The sequence below is a fragment of the Plecotus auritus genome (genome assembly GCF_963455305.1).
Source record: "Plecotus auritus genome assembly, chromosome: 9".
Taxonomy (NCBI): Eukaryota; Metazoa; Chordata; class Mammalia; order Chiroptera; family Vespertilionidae; genus Plecotus; species Plecotus auritus.
The window spans coordinates 66,348,186-66,371,986 of NC_137783.1; the positions used below are offsets into that span (position 1 = coordinate 66,348,186).

At 41.0% G+C, this 23,801-nt stretch overlaps 2 pseudogenes across 2 annotated transcripts; both read left to right on the forward strand.

Moving 5' to 3' along the window:
• The first annotated feature begins 7,149 nt into the window (after positions 1-7,149).
• Positions 7,150-16,948, forward strand: LOC308233539 (protein SPT2 homolog; annotated as a pseudogene). Its single transcript has 2 exons — positions 7,150-7,667; positions 16,178-16,948. The product of its transcript is annotated as a protein SPT2 homolog (transcript).
• A 90-nt stretch (positions 16,949-17,038) lies between these two features.
• On the forward strand, positions 17,039-17,591 carry LOC308233540 (protein SPT2 homolog; annotated as a pseudogene). The gene has a single exon. The product of its transcript is annotated as a protein SPT2 homolog (transcript).
• The last annotated feature ends 6,210 nt before the right edge of the window (positions 17,592-23,801 follow it).

Here is a 23,801-nt window from a genome sequence, read left to right on the forward strand (position 1 = left end):
TGCTTTTCCTTGGAACTTAGCCGGCCTTTGTTTTAACTTTCTCTGGGCTACAACCTTTACAAATTTTTAACCTTTAAATCAATCCTAGAATTCTAAAATTTTAACCCAACATAACAAAATCATAAATCAGAAAAGAGCAAATTAAAGTCCCTACTACAAAACATAGACAGAAATTTTTTTAATATATTTTATTGATATTTTACAGAGAGGAAGGGAGAGGGATAGAGAGCTAGAAACATTGATGAGAGAGAAACATCGATCAGCTGCCTCCTGCACACCTCCCACTGGGGATGTGCCCACAACCAAGGTACATGCCCTTGACCAGAATTGAACCCGGGACCCTTCAGTCCGCAGGCCGATGCTCTATCCACTGAGCCAAAACGGTTTCGGCGACAGAAATTTTATTAGCTAAGCAGGCCGATTCCCTCTCTGACAGAGAGCAAAAAAACCCTGAGGAAAGAAAAGAAATCCCAGAAGCTGCTTGAGGATTTTTACAGTCTGTCAGAGCACTCAGCCTTAAATAAATCAAATGTTTTAGCCAGACGGGTCGACAGAAGTACAGAATAAATCAAAGTAGCTTTCGATTTTACACAGGCTTTCACACTTATATTTATAGACCAGTTAACGAACAGATAATTATGCCAAGACTGACAGACAAATGAAAGTGGGAATGGGTAATCTATATCCATAGATTCATTCATATGCCTGTCTGGCCATGTTTCTTGGGAGCTTAGATTTGTCTTATAAACCCCGGGCCTGGTCACCTCTGAACAGGGGTGAGTCACCATTATGCCATATGACAAATGATGGAAACGCAGGTTAGGGCCCACTCAGACTCCGAAACTGAGGTTGTGGAGCCACACAATGGATAGGAGAGTGCATGAACTCTCCCTCTGCATTCACACTCTTTCAGCAGACAATCACTCTTGGAGGTTAAACAGTTAGGAGTCATCTTTATTTCGCGCAGGTTCAGAGCAGAATACCTCTGTCAAATTCTGAACAAACACAGGAAGGAGTATTCTCTTTTTATATCATTCTAGGTCTTTGTGTACGTTATTTTTGCAGACAGCTTGTAACCTTGAGTATATATCATATCTAACAAACACCTGTCATATCTATACAGACAACTTGTAACCTTGAGTACATATCATATCTATACAGACACCTGGTATGGGAGTACATATCAGTATCAGTGTATCAGCCCCTTACGTTGGATGGCTAGCTTGCAAGGTCAGACAGTTAAGTTTATCTTTCCGATTATTTAAGATAAAAAGCAAAGTTATTTTACAGAATAAGAGACCATCTAAAAATGACAGAGTTCACTTGCAGAGCAAGGGACTATCTAAAAATAGCAGAGAATTTCAAATAGCAGGTTTTCCAAAAGAGGAATTACTATTATGCTTCACTCTACCATTTCCCAAAGCATTTTATATACCAAATGTTTCCTCATGGTTTTTCTTTTTTTTTTTTTTTAGTATATTTTATTGATATTTTACAGAGAGGAAGGGAGAGGAATAGAGAGCCAGAAACATCGATGAGAGAGAAACATCGATCAGCTGCCTCCTGCACACATCCCACTGGGGATGTGCCCGCAACCAAGGTACATGCCCTTGACCGAAATCGAACCCGGGACCCTTCAGTCCGCAGTCCGACGCTCTATCCACTGAGCCAAACTGGTTTCGGCTCCTCATGGTTTTTCACATTCATTTGCATGTGAATTAATTGAACAGAATACAAGGTTTAGTAAGTTACCGAAATCCGTCAGTAAATTTTGTAAGATAAAGATGTCTCCTTAGATCAGTTGTGAAAATGTGCCTTATAAAATAAATGGTGTTGGGACCGGGGCAAACAGCAGGTCACAGATACAGAACAACCAGCAGGATTTTTTCTGATTTGAGAGACGGGGTGGACATTAGTTAGCATTTCCTGTGGGACCACTTTTCAAGAGCATGTCCTGCAGGCTGAACACCAGAATTCTGGAGTGCACTGCTTACGTGAGCTGCGTGGTCCCATCTTACAGTCTCTCTGGAGGCAGAGCCAAGGTGCTGAGGCTTGGACTATCAGCAATGAATGAACTACACTATAAAACAGGAGAATTTGGCCTGGCTGGTGTTGCTCAGTGGTTAGAGAGTCATCCCAAACTGGGAAGAGTTGCAGGTGTGATTCCCAGTCAAGGGCATGTACCTGGGTTGCAGGTTTGATACCCCAAGAGTATAGGAGGCAACCAATTGATGTGTCTCCCTCACATTGATTTTTCTCTCTTTTTCCTGCTCCCTCCGTCCCTTCCACTCTCTAAAAGATCAATGGATAAAATATCCTCAGGTTGAGAATTAACCAAAAAAAAAGGTTTTTTTCCAAATTACAAAATGAAAACCCTGAGAAATCTGTTCTGTGTTAAAAAGAACATCGCTTGTCAATCGTAGAACCAGGCTCAGGTAGATTCCAGGGACCCCAAGATTTAGGGTTTTTCTTTCTCAGAAGTGCTGGGATTGCAGAGAAAGAGGTGCAGATTATGAAAGGAGCCACTTTGGGCTAAAAAATTAGGAAGGATTTTTATTCTCTTTAGTATAAGAGACCAGGCTTGGTGAGCAAAGGAAAAACTTGTATTGCCACCACAACAGTCTAGCTTATTATTTATAAACTAGAGGCCCAGTGCATGAAATTCATGCAGTGGGGGGGGGGGTTCCCTCAGCCCAGCGTGCTCCCTCTCGCAGTCCAGAGCCCTTGGGGGATGTCTGACTGAGGGACCTAAGCTGTCAGTTGGACATCCTTAGCACTGCTATGGAGGCAGGAGAGGCTCCTGCCAGCACTGCTGCACTGGCCAGCGGTGAGCCCAGCTACTGGCTGAGCAGCTCTCCCACTGTGGGAGCACACTGACCACCAGGGGGCAGCTCTTGCATTGAGCATCTGCCCCCTGGTGGTCAGTGCGCATCATAGAGACCAGTCTTTCTGCCATTCAGTTGATTTTCATATTAGCCTTTTATAATATAGGACTAGGGGGCCAGTACATGAAATTCGTACACTGAGGGGGAGGGGATGTCCCTCAGCCCAGCCTGCACCCTCTCCAATCTGGGACATCCCTCTCACAATCCAGGACTGCTGGCTCCCAACTGCTCGCCTGCCTGCCTGCCTGATTGCCCCTAACTGCTTCTGCCTGCCAGCCTGATCACCCCCTAACCACTCCCCTGCCAGCCTGATTGATGTCTAACTGCTCCCTTGCCCCAACTGCCCTCCCCTGCAGGCCTGGTCCCCCACAACTGCCCTCCCCTGCTGGCCATCTTGTGGTGGCCATCTTGTGATGACATGGGCGTGGCCATCTTGTTACCACATGGGGGCGGCCATCTTGTGACCAGATGGGTGAGGCTATCTTGTGACACATGGAGATGGCCATCTTGTGATGACATGGGCGTGGCCAACTGTGACCACATGGGGCAGCCATCTTATGACCACATGAGGATGGCCATCTTGTGTGAGGGTGTGATGGTCAATTTGCATATTACCTCTTTATTATCTAGGATTATCCCATGTTTTCCTCTAGAACATTTTTCCTAAAATGAAAATGGCTTTCTGTGTGCAGTTTACTTAAGCAAAAAAATATAGAGTTAATTCAAAATTCTACCCCAAGAGTTAAGAAAACTGCTATCATTTTAAGTATATCTCCCTTCAGACATCTCTACATGCACACATTTCCTTTCTTCTGTTTTATCTCTGTATAATTTACTATTTTAGGTTCTTAATATGGATGCAAAACATGTAAATTTTCAACTTTAATTCCTAATATGTGCATTTATGAGTGCACATTTTTTCATAAGTTTTGGTATGTGGTATTATCATTTAGTTCAACTTATTTCTAACTTGAATTGTGATGTATTTGGGGGGTTAGAAGTGGATTTCACAACTTTTAAATATAAGGAGTTTCTAGGTACTTCAGTTCCTGATTTCTGGATTAACTACAATGACAACAAGAAACATATTGTATATAATTTCAATTCTTTGAAGTTAGTTGAAACCTGCTTCATAGTCCAGCAGGTTCACTTGAAAAATAATTGAAATGCTCCTCCACTGCCATCTCGTGTGCATCTTGGGAGTAGCACCTCAGTGCAGGTCAGCAGGACAAGGGGGTGGCTATAGTGGAGCATCTGTACATGCTGAATGAAATGCTATTTAGGAGTGTATTTCAGAACTTTTAAAACTAAGAACTTTCCTACCATCAACAAGTGACAAGTGCTGGCAAAGATGTGGAGAAAAAGGAACCCTTGTGCACTGCTGGTGGGAATGCAGACTGTGCAGCCACTGTGAAAAACAGTATGGAATTTCCAAAAAAATTTAAATATGAAACTCCCATTTGACCCAGTAATCCCACTTCTAGGACTATATCCCAAGAAATCAGAAACAGCAATCAGAAAAATTATATGTACCCCTATGTTCACAACAGCACAATTTACAATAGCTAGGATTTGGAAACAGCCTAAGAGCCCATCAACAGATGAGTGGATTAGAAAACTATGGTACATTTACAAAATGGAATACTATGTAGCTGTAAAAAAGAAAGAACTCTTACCATTCACAATAGCATGGATGGGCCTGGAGAGCATTATGCTGAGCGAAATAAGCCAGTCAGAGAAAGATAAATATTACATGATGTCACTTATTTGTGGAATATAATGAACAAAATAAACTGATGAACAAAAATAAATCCAGAGACTTAGAAGCATCAAACAGACCGTCCAACCTCAGAGGGAAGGCAGGGGAAGGTGGGGGGAAGGGGAGAGATCAACCAAAGACTTGTATGCATGTGCAACTTGGGAATAATACCTTTATTATTTTTCAGCAGGAAAGGTTGTTGGGTACAGTGGGTTACCTGATTGTTGAATGCAGTTTGCTGCTCAGGTTGTTGAAGTGTTTTACATGCTTACTGAAGTCTTGGTGTGAGGCTATTCGTTCTGAAAGAGGTATGCTCTGTCTCTGAATGAGAGAGGTGTGTTAAATTTATTACGATTATAGATGTATCTAGTTTCCCTTGTAGCTCTCTTCTATGTACTTTGATTTCATGTTATGAAGTGCTTGTGAATTTGGATATTCCTGGTAAAATGAAATTATTGATATGAAGTGCTCTTTATTTATAGTAATGCATTTTGCCTTCAAGTCTCCTGTGTTATCATATACTTTTTATTTTGTTTATGTTTGCTTAATATATTTTTTTCCATTCTTTCACTTTTGATATCTTTGTACCCTTAGGTTTTCGGTAGCTTTCAGTTTTTATATTAGTTATGAGTAAAGTGAGTTAATTTTTGGTTCAGTATTTCCCCCATTCAGTTGTTCCAACACTCTTCATTATATAATGCATATTTTCCCACTGACCTAAGAAGATATTTTTATTTTACCAAATTTCCATATTTATTTGAGTCTATTACTGGACTTTGTTTTCTGTTCCATCAGTTTATCTATTCACAGGACATTATCCAAGTTTTTTAATTACTGTAGCTTTATAACACAACTAGAGGCCTGATGCATGAATATTCATGCAAGAATGGGCCTTCCTTACCCTGGCTGCCAGCACTGCCTTTGCTCTGGAGCCACCTTTTTGCTCTGGCCTGGAGCTGCCTTTCCACCTTCCCATACTGCCCAGAGGCCCGGAGTGGCTGGGGCAGTGCAGAATGCCTGCATCATTGCCATAGCAATGATGCAAGAGTCCCACCCCGCCCCCAGCTGCTCGGTGCCATCGTATGCAAATTAACCATCTTTCTTAATTTGCATACTCACTCCTAATTGGCTGGTGGGCGTCACAAAGGTATGGTCAATTTGCATCTTACTCTTTTATTAGTGTAGATACATTATTCTATTTGTTTGGGTAGCTTTTATTCATTCATTTTTTTCAGAATTTTATTTAAAAAATATTTTTATTAATTTCAGAGAGGAAAGGAGAGGGAGACAGAGAAACATCAGTGATGAGAGAGAATCCTCGATCAGCTATCTCCTGCATGCTCCCCACTAAGGAGCTCAAGCCTGCAATCAGGACATGTGACCTAATCAGGAATCAAACTGTAACCTCCTTATTCATGGGTCAACCACTGAGCCATGCTGTCCAGGCCAGAATTTTCTTTTACATTTTTCATTTTAACATGTGAACTTAAATGAGCTTGTTTTGGTCTTAAAAATCTTGCTGATATTTTAATCAAATCATAATAAATTTATAATCAACATTGGGAGATTGACATCATTATGGCTTTATTTTATTTTTTTACCCAAGAATACGATGTTACTGTCCAGTTGTTCAAGTGTCAGTTATTGGGTAGCATTTAAAAATTTTATTTATATACATTGTGCACACTTTTGTTAAGATCATTCCTAGGCATCTTATGTTTTGTTGCCATTGTACATTTTCTTCGATTATATATTTCATGTACTGTTTTAAAGGATATGTGTTTATATGCATGTTATCTCTCTCTTCCTCTCTGAAATAAATAAAAAAGATATTAAGTGAGTAAGATTAATGATAGTTAGTAAAAAAATCAGTATGAACTTTTGTTTCTTCACCATATAAGCAAGTATTCAGACATTTTGGGAGTACATGTCTATCACCATTTCTGATTTTAAAAAATATATGGTAATACTGATTTTCAGAGAGAGAGGAAGGGAAAGGGAGAGAGAGACTGAAACATTGATGAGATAGAGATATCACTTCAATCGGCAGCCTCCTGCATGCCCCCTTCTGGGGATTGAACCCACAACCCTGGCATGTGCCCTGACCAGGAATCAAACCAGCAACCTTTTGGTGCCTGAGAGAATACTCAATCCACTGAGCCACACCAGCCAGGCTGAAATGAGATTTAACAATTAAACTAAAGTAACTTATTCTCAACTGAATGATTATGTCAACGAATGTGGAACAATCTACTAATTTATCTTGTGGATATAAAACTTTTATTTAAAGTTTCAAAGGTGGGAGCGCAGCATTGGACTTGTAAGGATATAGGCTGCTTGAGGAAGGGGGCAGGCAGACCGCCATGGACAGCGCCGGAATTGGTCATGCTGAGTAGAGGTAGGAAAGAGGCGGCCAGCCAGTTCATTTGGCTGCAGCTGGCCACTGGGTAAGATGCACTTTCATTCCTCTCCGAGAGCTGGCCCATTTTATCCAGTTCGGTCAACATGGATTTCAGGGAAATTCTCATGATAGCTTCTAAAGGAAAAGGAACCAACAGCATACCGAAAAGGTATAGTTTGGCAGTGGGTCCTCCCAAAAAAGACCCCAAAGTTAAGGTGTCCAATCAGCAGCATACAAGCTTTTCTCAGAAGAAAAGTGGAGGAGCTCGGACAAAAAGCCTTAGAGAAAAAAAGGAGAAAAGAAGAAGTAGTGAAAAAGTGAATTGAGCTAAAACATGAGAAGAAAGCAAGAGCTATGGCCAAGAGGACAAAGGACAATTTCCATGGTTAAATGGGATTCCTGTTGAGGAAAAGTCAAAGAAAAGACAGGCAATGGAAAGCCACTAGTCAGGGAACAGACCAAGAGTATGAAATAGAAGAAGAGGAAGCATTCTTAGAATAAAATCAAGCAGCATCAGAGCAAGAACCTCCTCCCAAAGTTGAAAGTAAACTAAAGGTCCCCCTTAAAGTGCCCCACCATCATGAACTTCACTGACCTACTCAGGCTGGCTGAGAAAAAGCAGTATGATGTGAGAGTCCATGTCCTGTATGGTTCTGGGTTTGGGATCTGGAGAAGGGCTGTGGGCAAATGATGAGACAAGACAAGAAATAATAATTTGGAATTAATGGGGGCCAGGCGGAGAGTCCAATGCAAGGGCAAGGACTTCACTGGTACCCAGGCCCTGCTAGCCTTTTATTCAATTTTAGATATACATATTGCCCTTAGGCAGGCAATTCTGGTAACAGACAGACTATCTTAAAGGTCAGTAAATATTAGTAAAGATTTACTTTGAGACTATTTGGTCAGGAAATTGCTTGGGCCACCATTGTCTCGACTAAACAATCAGTGCATAGCTTTGGCCCTTGCCAGAGCTCAAGGTTCACGAGCCTTCTGCGTTCCTTGTTTACACTTTTCTGATAGGGAAGGCAATGGGTAGCTTTCAACATCTCCCCCTTCTCTTTTTCTTAATAAATGTTGAAAAGTGAATGCCACCTGAAGGGTTCAAGTCCTTTTAAGACTCTTCATTCCACATCTGCAGACTAGAAATAAACATAAGAATAAATATGAGACAAGCAATAGTGGTTATGCTGAGAGGCAAATGTAAGGAGATCCAGTGGAAGAGATTAAATTCTTTCATGTCTTTTTTAAATTGCTGCCAGGCATCTAAGGTATTCGTTTGTAAGTTTGCCTGGGATAGTTGTACAATATGCTGTTGTAATTCTAAAATATCAAGGGTTGTGTTACCTTTACCCCAAGCACCAAGAAAGTGATTTTTTATTGATTCCCAATAGGGAACGGGGGGGGGGGGTGTATAACACAAATCTGGGGAAAAATTATAATGACACTACAAAGATATTCTTTGCTCTAAGCTGTGGATTTTATCAACCATCCACAAGACTGTAGACTTTAATGCTGATATTCTATCTCAAACTGGCTATCAATTCTTTTTTGTATAGATAGGTCTTAGTTACATTTTTCTTTTTCTTTTTTTAAATATATTCTATTGATTTTTTAAGGAGAGGAAGGGAGAGGGAGAGAGTTGGAAACATCGATGAGAGAGAAAGATCAATCAGCTGCCTCCTGCACACCCCCCACTGGGGATGTGACCACAACCAAGGTACATGCCCTTGACTGGAATCGAACCTGGGACCCTTGAGTCCACAGGCTGACGCTCTATCCACTGAGCCAAACCGGTTAGGGCATAGTTACATTTTTCTTAAAATGGTTGTGCAAACTGAGAAGTTTGAACAGTTTGTACCATGGATGAAGCAGCAATGCCCACAGAAGTAAGTAACGTTATGAGGGCAAAGAGTTCTGCAATTAACATTCCAGGAAATCTTTTTTGTCTTTTTAAGATTTTTACCAGATCATATAACAGTTAGTAGGTTTGATGAGATTCCCAAGGCTCGGTTAGGTTAGTAGGAAACTAAGCAAAAGCTGGTTGTTTTAAAATCATGAGGGAATCCTTTTGGAATGTAAAATTAATACAATGGGATAGTGTGCAGTCTGGCTTGTAATATTAAGGTGCATCTGGATGGGGCCTGAGAGGAGTACAAACGGATCAAATACACAGGCGGTGGCAAATACTGTCTTATTGGGAGTTCCCCATAAGGTATCAATGGAATTATCTGCGCTATAGTTAAAACTATACTATTTAATAGGTGCAAGTGCAGCAGCTAATTTCCATTGCGTATTTTGTAGGGGCCAGTTGTCATGTTGAAATTGAGATCCAACAAATCCTCCTCCATGCCATGAAATGGAGTGATTAGCTTCAACATATAGATAGGATGTGTTCCCCTTCCATTTTAGGGTGCGATTGTTACTATATGCAAACCCGTAGGGGCTCCAGTCCACAAAGGAAAGACTGTTATTAAGTTTGCTGCTGGTGGGGTGGTCACTATAACAGTCTTGCCAATTAATTTCTTCCTCGGTGGGGTGCCATTCATAAGACTTTTTACATAACGGCTTAGTGGGGGGGGGGGGGGGCGTGTCTAGGTAAAGTTACATTTTCTGCACCTCTCCCCAGAGCAAGTAGTGATAGTAGATGTATTTGGGCTTTTGCTTCCCCCTCCTTTGGTGTCCATGTTAGCCAGAAGCCTCTTTTTAATTTTACACACAAAGGAACTGTGGTTTGGTTCTGTGTCATACAAAAGGGAAGCTAGGTGGTGACACCCATGTAATTATACTTTGCCCATATACTTCCTTGCCCCACCCGTGGTCCTCCTGGGTGATCAAAATGTTTGGTGTTATTGGTGACTACATTAGGCAGGGGATCAGCCCACATAAGGGGTCTTACCCATGGAGGGTCAGGAACGTAAGTCCAAAATACTTCCCCATTTGCCCCGGTAGCATTACCGCATAGCTGATGACTGCTAGCAGGGCAAGAAAGACATTCTCAGGCGTTCTTGGGGTTCTGGTCTCCTCACAAATTCACTCAGCTTTCTGGACCATCTTCTTCACCATCCCCCAGGTGACCTTTGGGCTATTTGTCTCATCCTCTTCCCACTCCTTATCTTCAGTGGGTTGCTTGGGGCTCCTGCTATCTGGGCTGGGGCAGTCAATTGTCTGCAGCTGTAAGGCGTGGCTCCAGGTGCAAGGTCCTCATTAACCTGGCCAGTTCCTCCCTCGGATCCATGTAATATTTCTTGTGGGAATCCACATGGGCATCGAGAAATTTTCTGGAAATATACAAGCGTACTCTTGACCAAATGTTAGCAGGGGATTGGGGCCCTTCCATAAACCAGACTCGGGATCTTTCCATTTAACCAGACCATTTTCCTTTGGCTTATTCTGACACCAGTTTATTTCCATGGGTGTCGTGCCATCGGCATCACAAGTGAAAAAATTTAAAGTATTTAAGGCTTAGTATAGTCTACCTACAGGCGATTTCTCCATATTCTCCCTTTTCTGTTTTTCAAGTTGGAATTTTAGCCTATGATGCTGGTGTTCTATAATTGCCTGTCCCTGCGAGTTATATGGTATTCCTGTAATGTGCTGAATTTTTCACTTTTTACAAAATTGCTGGAAGTGACAGCTTGTGTAAGCAGGTCCATTGTCAGTTTTAATAATTTTTGGAATTGCCATGATGGCAAAAGCAGCTAGGCAATGATTAATAAACTGTTTTGCCATTTCCCCTGTAGATGCAGTAGCCCATAGGCCCTTTGAAAAGGTATATACAGAGACATGCAATGCCCCAAGGTGTCCAAAAGGAGTATAATGTGTTACATCCATTTGTCAGATATGTTCCCTTATCAATCCTCGAGGGCTAATTCCTGTATTAGGCCCTTGAGGCAGATGTAACATGCGAGTGGGGCATTCTCTGATAATCTGTTTTGCCTGCTGTTGAGTGATCGAGAATTGTTTGGACAACATTTTGGCAGGCTGATGTAAAAGCTGATGAGATTCTGAGGCCTGTTTTAATAAAGCAACCAATTGATCGGCATGTGCATTTCCTTTTGTTAGCCGGCCAGGTAATACACTGTGAGCTCTGATGTGAGTGATATAAAAAGGATATTGTCTCTGTTGTACAATCTGCTGAACTTGTTTAAATAGTAAAAAATAAACTTTGGTCACTGAGCCATTTTAACAGAGCAGTTTCAATTCTATTCACTAGGCCCAGAGCATAAGAAGAGCCAGAGATAATATTAAGAAGCTCTTGGAAATCCTGCAATGTAGCCTTAATAGCCTCTAATTCAATTCTTTGTACAGAAGTATGACTGATCAGTCTGAGTCGGTCTAAGTTCATTGTATGATAGGCAGCTTTACCATTCGATGATCCATCAGTAAAAACAGTTAATGCTTCAGGAATAGGTTCCTGCCTAGTATTTTTTTGGTATAATAAGGGGGTATAATATAAAAACTGTAGTAATTTGTCTTTTAATAGGTGACAACTAAGTTCCCCTGAATATCCACTTAGTCCAATTTGCCAATTCAAATCAGTTTGAAATAATATTTCTAATCGCTTCCCAGTGAGGGGAAGGTAAATGCATTGGGGTTCTTCTCTAAGCTGCCTGCAGCACTTTCTAAGTTGAGATATCAACTGAGCCATAAGTTCTATATATGTAACCGCAGTTTTAGAGGATTGATGCCCTAGTCAGTGGTTCTCAACCTTCCTAATGCCGTGACCCTTTAATATAGTTTCTCATGTTGTGGTGACCCACAACCATAAAATTATTTTCGTTGCTACTTCTTAACTGTAATTTTGCTACTGTTAATGAATCATAAAGTAAATATCTGTGTTTTCCGATGGTCATAGGCTCTACAGCAGCAGTTCTCAACCTGTGGGTCACGACCCACAGGTTGAGAACCGCTAGCAGGGTCACCTAAGACCATCAGAAAACACAGATATTTACATTATGATTAATGTACCCTAATAATTTTTGGAAGTCATTTAAAGTTTTAAGGCGATCTTATTTCCACCTTTTGAGGCCTAATACATTGGTTTTCAATTATGGTTCCCAGATATTTGAAAGGCATTTCTTTCTGTACCTTTTCTGGAGCAATTTTTACATTGCCAAAGTCTACTCTTCCCATGGACTTGCTAAGAGCAAGTCATCCATGTAATGAATAATGTAACATCGGGAATATTTGTGCCTTAAAGGCTGAACAGCTTGAGCTACATATTTTTGACACTAGGTGGGGCCATTGGCCATTCCTTATGGGCAAAACTTTCCATTGATATCTTTTCATGGGTTCTATATTATTAATAGCTGGCACTGAAAATGCAAATCTCTGTTTATCTTGAGGTGCCAAGGGAATGGTGAAGAAACAATCCTTAAGATCTACTACTATAAGAGACCAATCTAGAGGGATTTGCAAAGGCGCTGGGAGTCCAGGCTGTAAAGCTTCCATGGTATGCATAGTAATGTTAACCGCTCTAAGATCATGTAACAATTGGCATTTTCCTGCCGCCTCCTTAGGTATAGTAAATATAGGGTGTATTCCAAGGACTATTGGAAGGCTCTATGTGGCCAGCCTCTATTTGTTCCTGTATTAATTCCTGAATATGACCTAATTTCTCCTTGGTTAATGGCCACTGATCCACCCATATAGGTCTATCATCTTTCCATTGTATAGGATCTGCATGAGGGTGAGGAGATTGAGCAGTGACCACTCCTCAAAAGGTTGATATCCTGCCGAAACCGGTTTGGCTCAGTGGATAGAGTGTCGGCCTGCGGACTGAAGGGTCCCAGGTTCGATTCCGGTCAGGGGCACGTGCCTTGGTTGCGGGAACATCCCTGGTGGGAGGTGTGCAGGAGGCAGTTGATCAATGTTTCTCTCTCGTCGGTATTTCTGCCTCTCTATCCCTCTCCCTTCCTCTCTGTAAAATATCAATAAAATATATTTTTTTTTAAAAAAAAAAAAGGTTGATATCCTAATCCTCGTCTTCCTGGGTTTCCTTTGGCTTGGATGGGCTCTTTAATTCCCTGATTATTTTTTCCTAAGCTTTGACCAGTCTGATATCCCATCTGATTTATTAACTGCTGTCATTTGCCAGTAATAATAAAAGCTTGTAAATCTTCTAAAACATCCTGGCCCCATAAGTTGACTGCAATCCCAGAGACTATGTAAGGCTGAAACCATCCTGCCTGTCCTTCATCTTGCCACCTTAACACTGCAGCACTGTGTTGTGTATTATCAGGAACTCTGACCCCCATGATAGAGCTTATAGCTTCTACCATGGACCAACTTAGAGGCCAGAATTCTTTGCTGATAATGCTGACATCGCTCCAGTGTCTACTAAACCTTTAAATCGTTTTCTCTCTATTCTTAAATTAATCATAGGATGGGTTTTGCTAATTTCATGTATCCAATAGATATCTGAGCTTCCAAATCCTTGTGTTTCTCTTTTCCTATTTATAGCTTCGCCTTGCTGAATACAAGGTAGAAGTAGTATCTGAGCAATTCTTTGTCCTGAAGTAATTTGCATAATATGATTACATTCTAATATTACCTTAATTTCTCCCTCATAGTCTGAATCTATGACTCCAGGCAGAACAGTTAGTCCTTTCAGAGTTTTTCCACTTCTCCCTAAGATTAATCCTAAAGTTCTTGGTGGCACAGGTCCCCAGATTCCTGTAGGAACAGCTTGCTGAGCCATACTGGGGGTCAAAGTGACCGCTATAGTACTGTTAAGAACTAGGCCTGGGCTCCCTGGAATGGCTCATAGGGAGTCCACTGTGGGCCTTGCAGGGCAAATTTCCCCTATTGATGACGGGGCTGGGCGGCCGTTTCCCTGTGGTTGGCCATTCCCTCAGTCTTGATCTAATGGCTGCCCATTTTTATGAAATTTCTATCTACATTAACCAACCCAATGGTTTCCCTTCTGACTTCTAGGACACAGAGAAGTTTAATCTGTGTTGATTGAATTGGGAGGCAGAATGCTCACGCCTTTCCCTAGATCGCCACCTTGTGTCCTTCTTGGATGCTTACTTTCTTTTTAAAATGTCCTGTTCTTCCACAATTATAACACCTTTTATTCCCCACTGTTACAGTGGCAGCGAGTAAGTTTGCTTGAAAAGTGCCTGACCCCACATTCTGACATGCTCGAATCATTTCTGTAATGGTACTATTTTTTTCTCAGAGGCGTCAGACATTTTTTACAATCAGCATTGGCATTTTCATAAGCTAATTGCTGAATTAACATGTCTCCTGCTGTTTCATGTTGAATCTGGCATCTCACTGCTTGAGTGAGGCAAGCAACAAAGTCAGAAAATGACTCTGTAGGCCCCTGCATACATTTACTAAAAGCTCCCTCAGGATCACCCCCCCCCCTTTTTTTTAATGTCGTGATTTTTTTAAAATATATTTTATTGATTTTTTACAGAGAGGAAGGGAGAGGGATAGAGAGTTAGAAACATTGATGAGAGAGAAACATCGATCAGCTGCCTCCTGCACACCCCCTACTGGGGACGTGCCCGCAACCAAGGTACATGCCCTTGACCGGAATCGAACCTGGGACTGCTTTCAGTCCGCAGGCTGACACTCTATCCACTGAGCCAAACCAGTTTCGGCCAGGATCCCCTTTTGATGGTAAAGCCCACCAAGATTCTCTTCCACAAAGTCTAATTTGCTCATATGCCTGTTGCACATAATGTAGCTGATTTTGTATGCCATTATATTGTCCCAGTCCTGTCAGCATTTCATAAGTTATTTCAGCATTCAGCCCACAGTTTGCATGGGCTTGCTCCTGACATTTCTCCAAAATTTCTCCCTTCCATAGTAAATAATCTCCTCCATCCAGAGCTGCGTGAGCCAGGGAATACCAATCATAAGGAGCTAAGAATGCTTCAGAAATATTAGTCATAATTTCTCTGGTAAAAGAGCTATAGGACCATTCTGGACTATGCTTACATGCAAGGATTTTATCATTTTAAAGTCAAATTTTTCATGGTGTCTTATTATATGATTCTGGAGCTGTAGGTCAGCTACTTGTATAATAGGAAAAGCAAATTGATCCTCCACCGTCATGTGCTTTAATTCTTCTCGGATTGTTCTTTGCATAGGTGATTCTATTAATGGTGAATTAAATGTTTCAGGATTAGGACATGGAGGTGGAGGGGGCCATGAAGGCCATTCCTCCAATTTTTCTTTTTGCTCCTCTTTAGGAACAGAAGGTGCAAGGTGAGGGGGTTTATCCTCTTTTGTTTCTCTAAAAGGCTCTAGCAAATGCAATACCATGTTCCACAAGGAGAAACAATTTGGAAGCAAATCTTTCCCCTGCTGTTGAGGTTTTTTGAAGTTATGACTAACTCTTTCCCAACATTCAACATCTAATGTACCTTCTTCAGGAAACCAGAGATTATGTTCTATAATAACATGCAAAAACTGTAAGAGAATAACTTATGACACTTTAATTTCTTTATCCTTAAGCATGCAAACCAAAAGTCTACAATAAAGCTTCTCCCCTTTTGACAAATTCTGCCCCATTAGCCTGGCTAAAAAAAAAAACATTCCCACCCTACTTACAGATCTCAACTTCTGCAGCTGGCTGTGGGCTTTGCACGCTGAGAATTTCCCCACCTATCCGGTGAATTCTTTTTCCCCTCCTTGCTGGTGAAATTTTGTTTTTCTGCTCCAGGCAAATCTTCTCCAGACATCCATCATTCGAGGTGCCAGATGTGAGAGTCCACGTCCCACGTCGCTCGGGGTTTGGGATCTGGAGAAGGGCCGTGGTCAAATGATGAGACAAGACAAGAAATAATAATGGGGGGCCAGGTGGAGAGTCCAATGCAAGGGCAAAGACTGCACTGGTGCCCAGGCCCTGCCAGGCTTTCATTCAATTTTAGATACACATATTGCCCTTAGTCAGGCAGGCAATTCTGGTAACAGAAAGACTATCTTAAAGGTCAGTAAATATTAGTAAAGATTTACTTTGAGACTATTTGGCCAGGAAATTGCTTGAGCCACCATTGTCTTGACTAAACAATCAGTGCATAGCTTTAGCCCTTGCCAGAGCTCAAGGTTCATGATCCTTCTGCATTCCTTGTTTACACTTTTCTGATAGGGAAGACAATAGCTAGCTTCCAACAGTATGAACCAGTGGAAATCAAGGTAGTGAAAAAAACACACACACACAGAAAAGTGACCTATGATTGCACAAGAACTTAGGGAGTGAAAACTTCTTGAATGAAGACATGAAAAAGAAGCCTGAAGCAGATGCAGGACTACCTCTGACCAAAATGGTGCCTTCTCATACAGAAAGTATGGGCACAAAAACTTGCAGAGTTTCCAGGGACAAGCATCCTTCTCCCAAAGGTACTCCCCTTCCTCATGCTGAGAAGAAATCCAGACCCAGCACAGATAAGAAACATTTAGGTTTGTTTTCATCCAAGTCCATGCCAGGAGAGAGGACCAAAGTAGGATCTAGCAACTGCTCCCAAGCCTCAATTCGGAAGGACCATGACAGGCCTGTTTACAATGGGGCTGGAAAGACCCACTTGAGCACCTTTTCACCAAGTGTTCCAAAGACTTCTACTAATGGGACTCAGAAATCTGTTACTGAGCACACAGCCAAAAAATCTCCTCTCCATCCTAGCCATTCCAGACCTGGACCTGTGGTCTCCCCACATAAGGCTAAGAGTCCAGGTGTCAGGCAGTCAGGCAGCAGCTCCAGCCCAGTTCCTGGGCAGCCCATCGCAGGGAGTCTTCGGCCTATGGTTAATTCTGGCTCCATGCCCAGGCACCAGAATGGCAGCTCCAGCTCAGGACCTGAGCATTCGATCAATCAGTGGGACCAAGAGGCCAGCCAGTGACTTAAATCCTCCTGGAAGGACAGTCAGCAGTATAGGTGGCTCTGGATGACCTATCAGTGGCCCAGGTGGTTCTAGGAAGTCAGTGGTCAGTTCTGGTGACTCTGGGTGGCCTGTGCACAATCCACATAACTGACGACCAATGAGTGGCTCAGTGCCCCCCAGGCGGTTAGTCAGTGGCTCTGGGCAATCAGTAAGTGGCAGTTTCAGCTAGACAGACTGTCAGCAGTTCAGGCCCTAGAAGACCAGTGAGCAGCTTGGGACCTGGGTGAATAGTTAGTAGCTTAGATCCCCCCATAAGCCCAAATGCACTTTTGTCTCTGAAACAATATCTTCTAAGAATATCATTACCCAGCCCACCAATGGACAGATGAATGGAATGTAGCCTTCTTTAGCTGGCTATAGATCTGCCCAACGTTCTCAAGGGTTTCCCTTCCCTGGTGGTTACAAAAGACAGTGAGAATATGTAGAGGAGGAAGATGAGAACTATGACTCCAAAATGGAAGATTTTATTAAAGATGAAGGACAATCTCAGGAAGAAATATCTAAGCACATTCTTTGGCTATGACCAAAAAAAATACAAAGATAAAGAAGCAAAGAGTTTAAGACCAGGTATGCAAGAGGACTTAGAGGAAATGAGATCGGAGGAAGAAGCAACAAAATGCGGAGAGGTCAAGAAGCTGAAAAGACGTTAGCTGCTGCTTTTATTTATTTTTGTGAAACACTGGAGACACTCTACTGCAAAGAAGTCCTGCCTTTGGACTGAAGAAGCCCATTATAATTTTAGATTTACTAGTGGCCCAGTGCACGAAATTCATGCACAGGGGTGGGGGGAGGGTGTCCCTCAGCCCGGCCTGCACTCTCTCCAATCTGGGACCCCTTGGGGGATGTGCGGGATCGGGCCTATGCTGGCAGTTGGACATCCCTCTCACAATCCAGGACTGCTGGCTCATAACCGCTTGCCTGCCTGCCTGCCTGCCTGATTGCCCCTAACTGTTTCTGCCTGCCAGCCTGATCACCCCCTAACCACTCCCCTGCTGGCCTGATTGACACCTAACTGCTCCCCTGCTGGCCTGATCGCCCCCAACTGCCCTCCCCTGCCGCAACTTGCCTTCTCCGCCAGGACCCACCTCCTCTGTGTGAGGCGGAGGAGATGCTCGACCCCCAGGCCTCACCACACGAAGTGGCTGCTGCGCCCCACCTCCTCTGTGCACTTGGCCATCTTGTGGTGGCCATCTTGTGGCAGCCATCTTGTGGCAACATCACATGCAAGGGCCACTTAGGCTTTTATTAGTATAGATACTTGGATCCTCAAGGACAAGGAATGGATACTATACACTGAGTGGCCAGATTATTATGATCTCTGAATGCATAATACTCTCCAGCCAGCCTGGCCAGGGGGAGGGGACATGGGCGGTTGGCTGGCCTGCCTGCTGGTCGAGGGGACAATTTGCATATTAGCTTTTTATTATATAGTATATACACTGAGTGGCCCAATTATGATGCATCCAGAGATCATAATAATCTGGCCACTCAGTGTATATTTTGAGCATAGAGTATTTTCAAATAATTTCCAGGGTGAGAGCTGTAGTGCAGATGTCATAATGCCCAGTGAGTGCTCTTAGGAAGTTAACTGCTCACAGATGCCAGCCTCGATCCTGATGAGCTATGCACTCTAATGTGGGGCCCACTCAACAGCCAGCCAATCTTCTTTTGTTCCTTTTCTATTTTAAAAAGGAAAAAATATTGCCTCTTGACTTCCATAGTTCTGTTGATGGGTGAGTAGGGCAATGGCCGGCTCCCAATCAAACTTATTTTGTCTTTTTATGAGGAATCTGACCCTTCCATGAATATTGTCAGCAATAAAGTGACCTGTTCTAATCTATATATTTGGATTGAGAACTTGAAAATGTAGAGTAGGCTTTATAATTATATGGATGTAATCTCTGTGACTTTGAAGTAAAAAGTAGAATAAATTATATTGTATTCTATATTCATGGATTGGATGCTGAGCATTCTTATTCACTGATTTAGGTGATTAGGCAATTAACAAAAAAAAAAATTCAAGTTAAAAAACAAGTTATGCTATATGGTGTAAGAATATTCTTTTCCAAATTTTCCTTTCAGATTTATTGTAAAATAGATAATGTTACTGTGCTGGTTTTGATCTAAAAAGTCATTTTATATTGTAGAAAAAATATTTTATTCAAAGATTAGAATTGAAAGAGTAATAGTTTAAAAAATAAGCAAGTGACACGTGAGGATCCCCTTACTCCCCCATTATAAAAGTGCCTTTGTGTCTCTTGATGTTAATGACTTTGTATTTTTATCTTAAAATTCCTTAGCAATTAATGGCAAAAAAAAACCCAAAAGCTAAATTCATGTGTATCAAGAGAAAATAAATAAATAAATAAATAAATAAATAAAGTTTCAAAGAGTACCAAAATTTTGCATTGGACGTACTGATTTTAAGCTCATTGTTAAGAAATAACATTCCTTTCTAAAAGATTTAGTTGGAAAAAAACTGGTGTAAGAAGAGAACTTTACCAGGAGTTTCTTTTAATTTTATAAAATTTTTTATTGTTTAAAGTATTACATATGTCTCCATTTCCCCAATTGGCCTCTCCCTGGCTGCTCCCACCCCCCAGAACATGCCCTCACTCCCTATTGTCTGTGTTCATTGGTTATGCTTATATGCATACATACAAGTCCTTTGGTTGGTCTCTTACCTCACCCTCCCACCCTCCCTGCCTTCCTCTGAGGTTGGATGGTCTGTTCGATGCTTCTAAGTCTCTGGATCTATTTTTTGTTCATCAGTTTATGTTGTTTATTATATTTCACAAATGAGTGAGATCATGTGATATTTATCTTTCTCTCCAGGACCATCCATGCTGTTGCGAGTGGTAGGAGATCCTTCCTTTTCACAGCAGTGTAGTATTCCATTGTGTAGATGTACCACAGTTTTTTATTTATTTATTTATTTATTTATTTAACTTTTTTTTTATTAAGGTATTATATGTGTACATATCTTACCATTGCCCCCCCCCACCCCACTCCCATACATGCCCGCACCTCCCAATGTTTTCCATCGGTTGGTTACTCTTATATGCATGCATATAAGTCCTTCAGTTGATCTCTTATCTCCCCACCTCTCCCTAACCTTACCGCTGTAATTTGACAGTCTGTTTGATGCTTTACTGCCTCTGTATCAATCTTTTTGTTCATCAGTTTATAATGTTTTTCATTATACCCAAATGAGTGAGATCATGTGTTATTTTTCTTTCACTGACTGGCTTATTTCACTTAGCATAATTTTCTCTAATTCCATCCACGTGCCTACAAATGGTAGTAATTCCTTCTTTTTTATGCCAGCATAGTATTCTATTGTGTAGATGTACCATAGTTTTCTGATCCAGTCATCTGCTGATGGGCACCTAGGCTGTTTCCAAATCTTAGCTATTGTAAAATGTGCTGCTATGAACATAGGGGTGCATATATCCTTTCTGATTGGTGTTTCTAGTTTCTTAGGATATATTCCTAGGAGTGGGATCACTGGGTCAAATGGGAGTTCCATTTTCAGTTTTTTCAGGAAACTCCATACTGTTCTCCACAGTGGCTGCACCAGTCTGCATTCCCACCAGCAGTGCATGAGGGTTCCTTTTTCTGCGCATCCTCACCAACACTTGTCATTTGTTGATTTGTTGATGATAGCCATTCTGACATGTGTGAGATGGAATCGCATTGTCATTTTGATTTGCATCTCTTGGATAATTAGTGACTTTGAGCATGTTTTCATGTGTCTCTTGGTCTTCCTTCTGTCTTCTTTCGAAAAGATTCTATTTAGGTCCATTGCCCATTTTTTTATTGGATCATTTATCTTCCTTTTATTAAGTTGTATAAGCTGCCTGTAGATGTTGGAGATTAAACATTTATCAGTGATAACATTTGCAAATATATTCTCCCATACAGTGGGCTTTCTTGTTGTTTTGTTGATGGTTTCTTTTGCTGTGAAAAACCTTTTTATTTTGATGTAGTCCCATTTGTTTATTTTCTCTTTGGCTTCTGTTGCCCTAGGGGCAGTATCAGTGAAAAAGTTCTTTCGGCATATGTGTGAGATTTTACTGCCTGTGGATTCCTCTAGTATGTTTATGGTTTCCCTTCTTATATTTAAGTCCTGTATCCATTTTGAGTTTATTTTGGTGTATGGTGTAAGTTGGTGATCTAGTTTCATTTTTTTGCATGTATCTGTCCAATTTTCCCAACACCATTTATTGAAGAGACTGTCTTGACTCCATTGTATGCTCATGCCTCCTTTGTCAAATATTAATTGCGCATAGTGGTTTGGGTCGATATCTGGATTCTCTATTCTATTCCATTGATCTATATGTCTGTTCTTGTGCCAGTACCAGGCTGTTTTGAGGACAGTGGCTTTGTAATACCGCTTGAAATCTGGTATTGAGATCCCTCCTACTTTATTCTTCTTTCTCAACATTGCTGTGGATATTTGGGGTCTTTTTTTATTTTAGATGAATTTTTGGAGAGTTCTTTCTAGGTCTGTGAAATATGCTGTTGGTATTTTAATGGGGAGTGCATTGAATCTATAGACGGCTTTGGGTAGTATGGACATTTTAAGGATGTTGATTCTACCAATCCATGAACATGGTATGTTCTTCCATCTGTTTATGACTTCCTCTATCTCTTGATTCAGTGTCCTGTAGTTTTCCACGTATAGGTCTTTTACCTCCTGGGTTAGGTTTATTCCTAGGTATCTTAATTTTTTTGGTGTGATGGTAAATGGGATTGCTTTTTTAGTCTCTCTTTCTGTAAGTTCACTATTGGTGTATAGAAATGCCATAGACTTCTCGTCGTTAATTTTGTATCCTGCTACATTGCTGAATTCATTTATTAAGTCTGTTAGTTTTTTGATGGAGTCTTTGGGGTTTTGTATGTACAATATCATGTCATCTGCAAATAAGGACAGCTTTACTTCTTCTTTTCCAATTTGGATGCCTTTTATTTCTTCTTCTTGTCTAATTGCAATGGCTAATACTTCCAGTACTATGTCAAACAGGAGTGGTGAGAGTGGGCATCCCTGCCTTGTTGCTGTTCTTAGGGGAAATGGTTTTAGTTTTTGCCCATTGAGTACGATGTTAGCTGTGGGTTTATCATATATAGCTTTTATTATGTTGAGGTATGATCCTTCTATTCCCACCTGGCTGAGAGTTTTTATCAAGAAAGGAGGTTGGATTTTGTCATATGCTTTTTCTGCATCCATTGATATGAAAATGTGATTCTTTCAATCAATTTGTTTATGTGATGTATCACGTTTATTGATTTGCGGATATTGTACCATCCTTGCATTCCTGGGATAAACCTTACTTGGTCATGGTGTATGATCTTTCTGATGTACTGCTGGATTCGATTTGCTAGAATTTTGTTGAGGATTTGGCATCTACATTCATGAGGGATATTGGTCTGTAATTCTCCTTCATTGTGTTGTCTTTATCTGGTTTTGGTATTAGGGTGATGCTGGCTTCATAGAAGGAGCTTGGAAGTATTCCTTCCTCTTGAATTTTTTGGAATAGTCTGAGGAGGTTAGGCTTTAGTTCTTCCTTGAATGTTTGGTAAAACTTTCCTGAGAAGCCTTCTGGCCCCGGGCTTTTGTTTGCCATAAGCTCTTTGATGACTGCTTCAATTTCTTCCATAGTTGCTGGCATATTGAAATGCTTAGATTCTTCCTGATTGAGTTTTGGGAGGTTATATTTTTCTAGGAATATGTCCATTTCCTCCAGGTTGTCCAGTTTGTTGCAATAGAGTTGTTCGTAGTGTTTTTTAACAATCCTTTGTATTTCGGCAGGAACTGTTGTTATTTCACCTCTTTCATTTCTGATTTTGTTTATTTGGGTCCTCTTTCTTTGCTTCTTGGTGAGCCTGGCTAGAGATTCATCAATCTTGTTTATCCTTTCAAAGAACCAGCTCTTGGTTTTGTTGATCTTTTGTATTGTTTCTTTGGTCTCTATGTCGTTTATTTCTGCCTTGCTCTTTATTATTTCCTTCCTTCTGCTTACACTGGGCTTTTCTTGTTGTTCTTTTTCTAACTCTTTGAGTTGTTGGGTTAGGTAATTTATTACCATTGATTCTTGTTTTTTGCAGTAGGCTTGTAGAGCTATGAACTTCCCTATCAAGACTGCTTTCGCTGTGTCCCATAGATTTTGGATTGTAGTGTTTTCATTGTAATTGTTGCCATAATATTTTATTTCTTCTTTGATCTCTCTGGTAACCCAGTCATTGTTTAATAGCATGCTGTTTAGTCTCCATGTGTTTGATTACTTTGGGTTGTTTTTATTGTAGTTGATTTCCAGTTTTATTCCACTGTGGTATGAGAAGATGCTTGATATGATTTCTATCTTCTTGAATTTGAAGAGACTTTGCCTATGACTCAACATATGGTCTATCTTTGAAAATGACCCATGTGCACTTGAGAAGAATGTATATTCTATGGCTTTGGGGTGAAATGTTCTGAAGATGTCAATTAATTCCATCTGGTCTAGTGAGTCATTTAGGATTGATGTTTCTTTGCTGATTTTTTGTTTAGAGGATTTGTCCAATGGTGATAGTGGGGTATTAAAGTCTCCTACTATGGTTGTATTGCTGTCAATCTCTCCCTTGATATCCTCTAGGATTTTTTTTTATGTATTTGGGTGCTCCTGTATTGGGTGCATATATGTATACCAAAGTTATTTCTTCTTGTTTGATTGCTCCCTTTAGTATTATGAAGTGGCCTTCCTTATCTCTTGTTATGTCCTTCACTTTGAGATCTAATTCGTCAGATATAAGTATTGCTACCCCAGCTTTTTTTTTTTTCAGTTCCATTTGCCTGGAAAACCATTTTCCATCCCTTCACC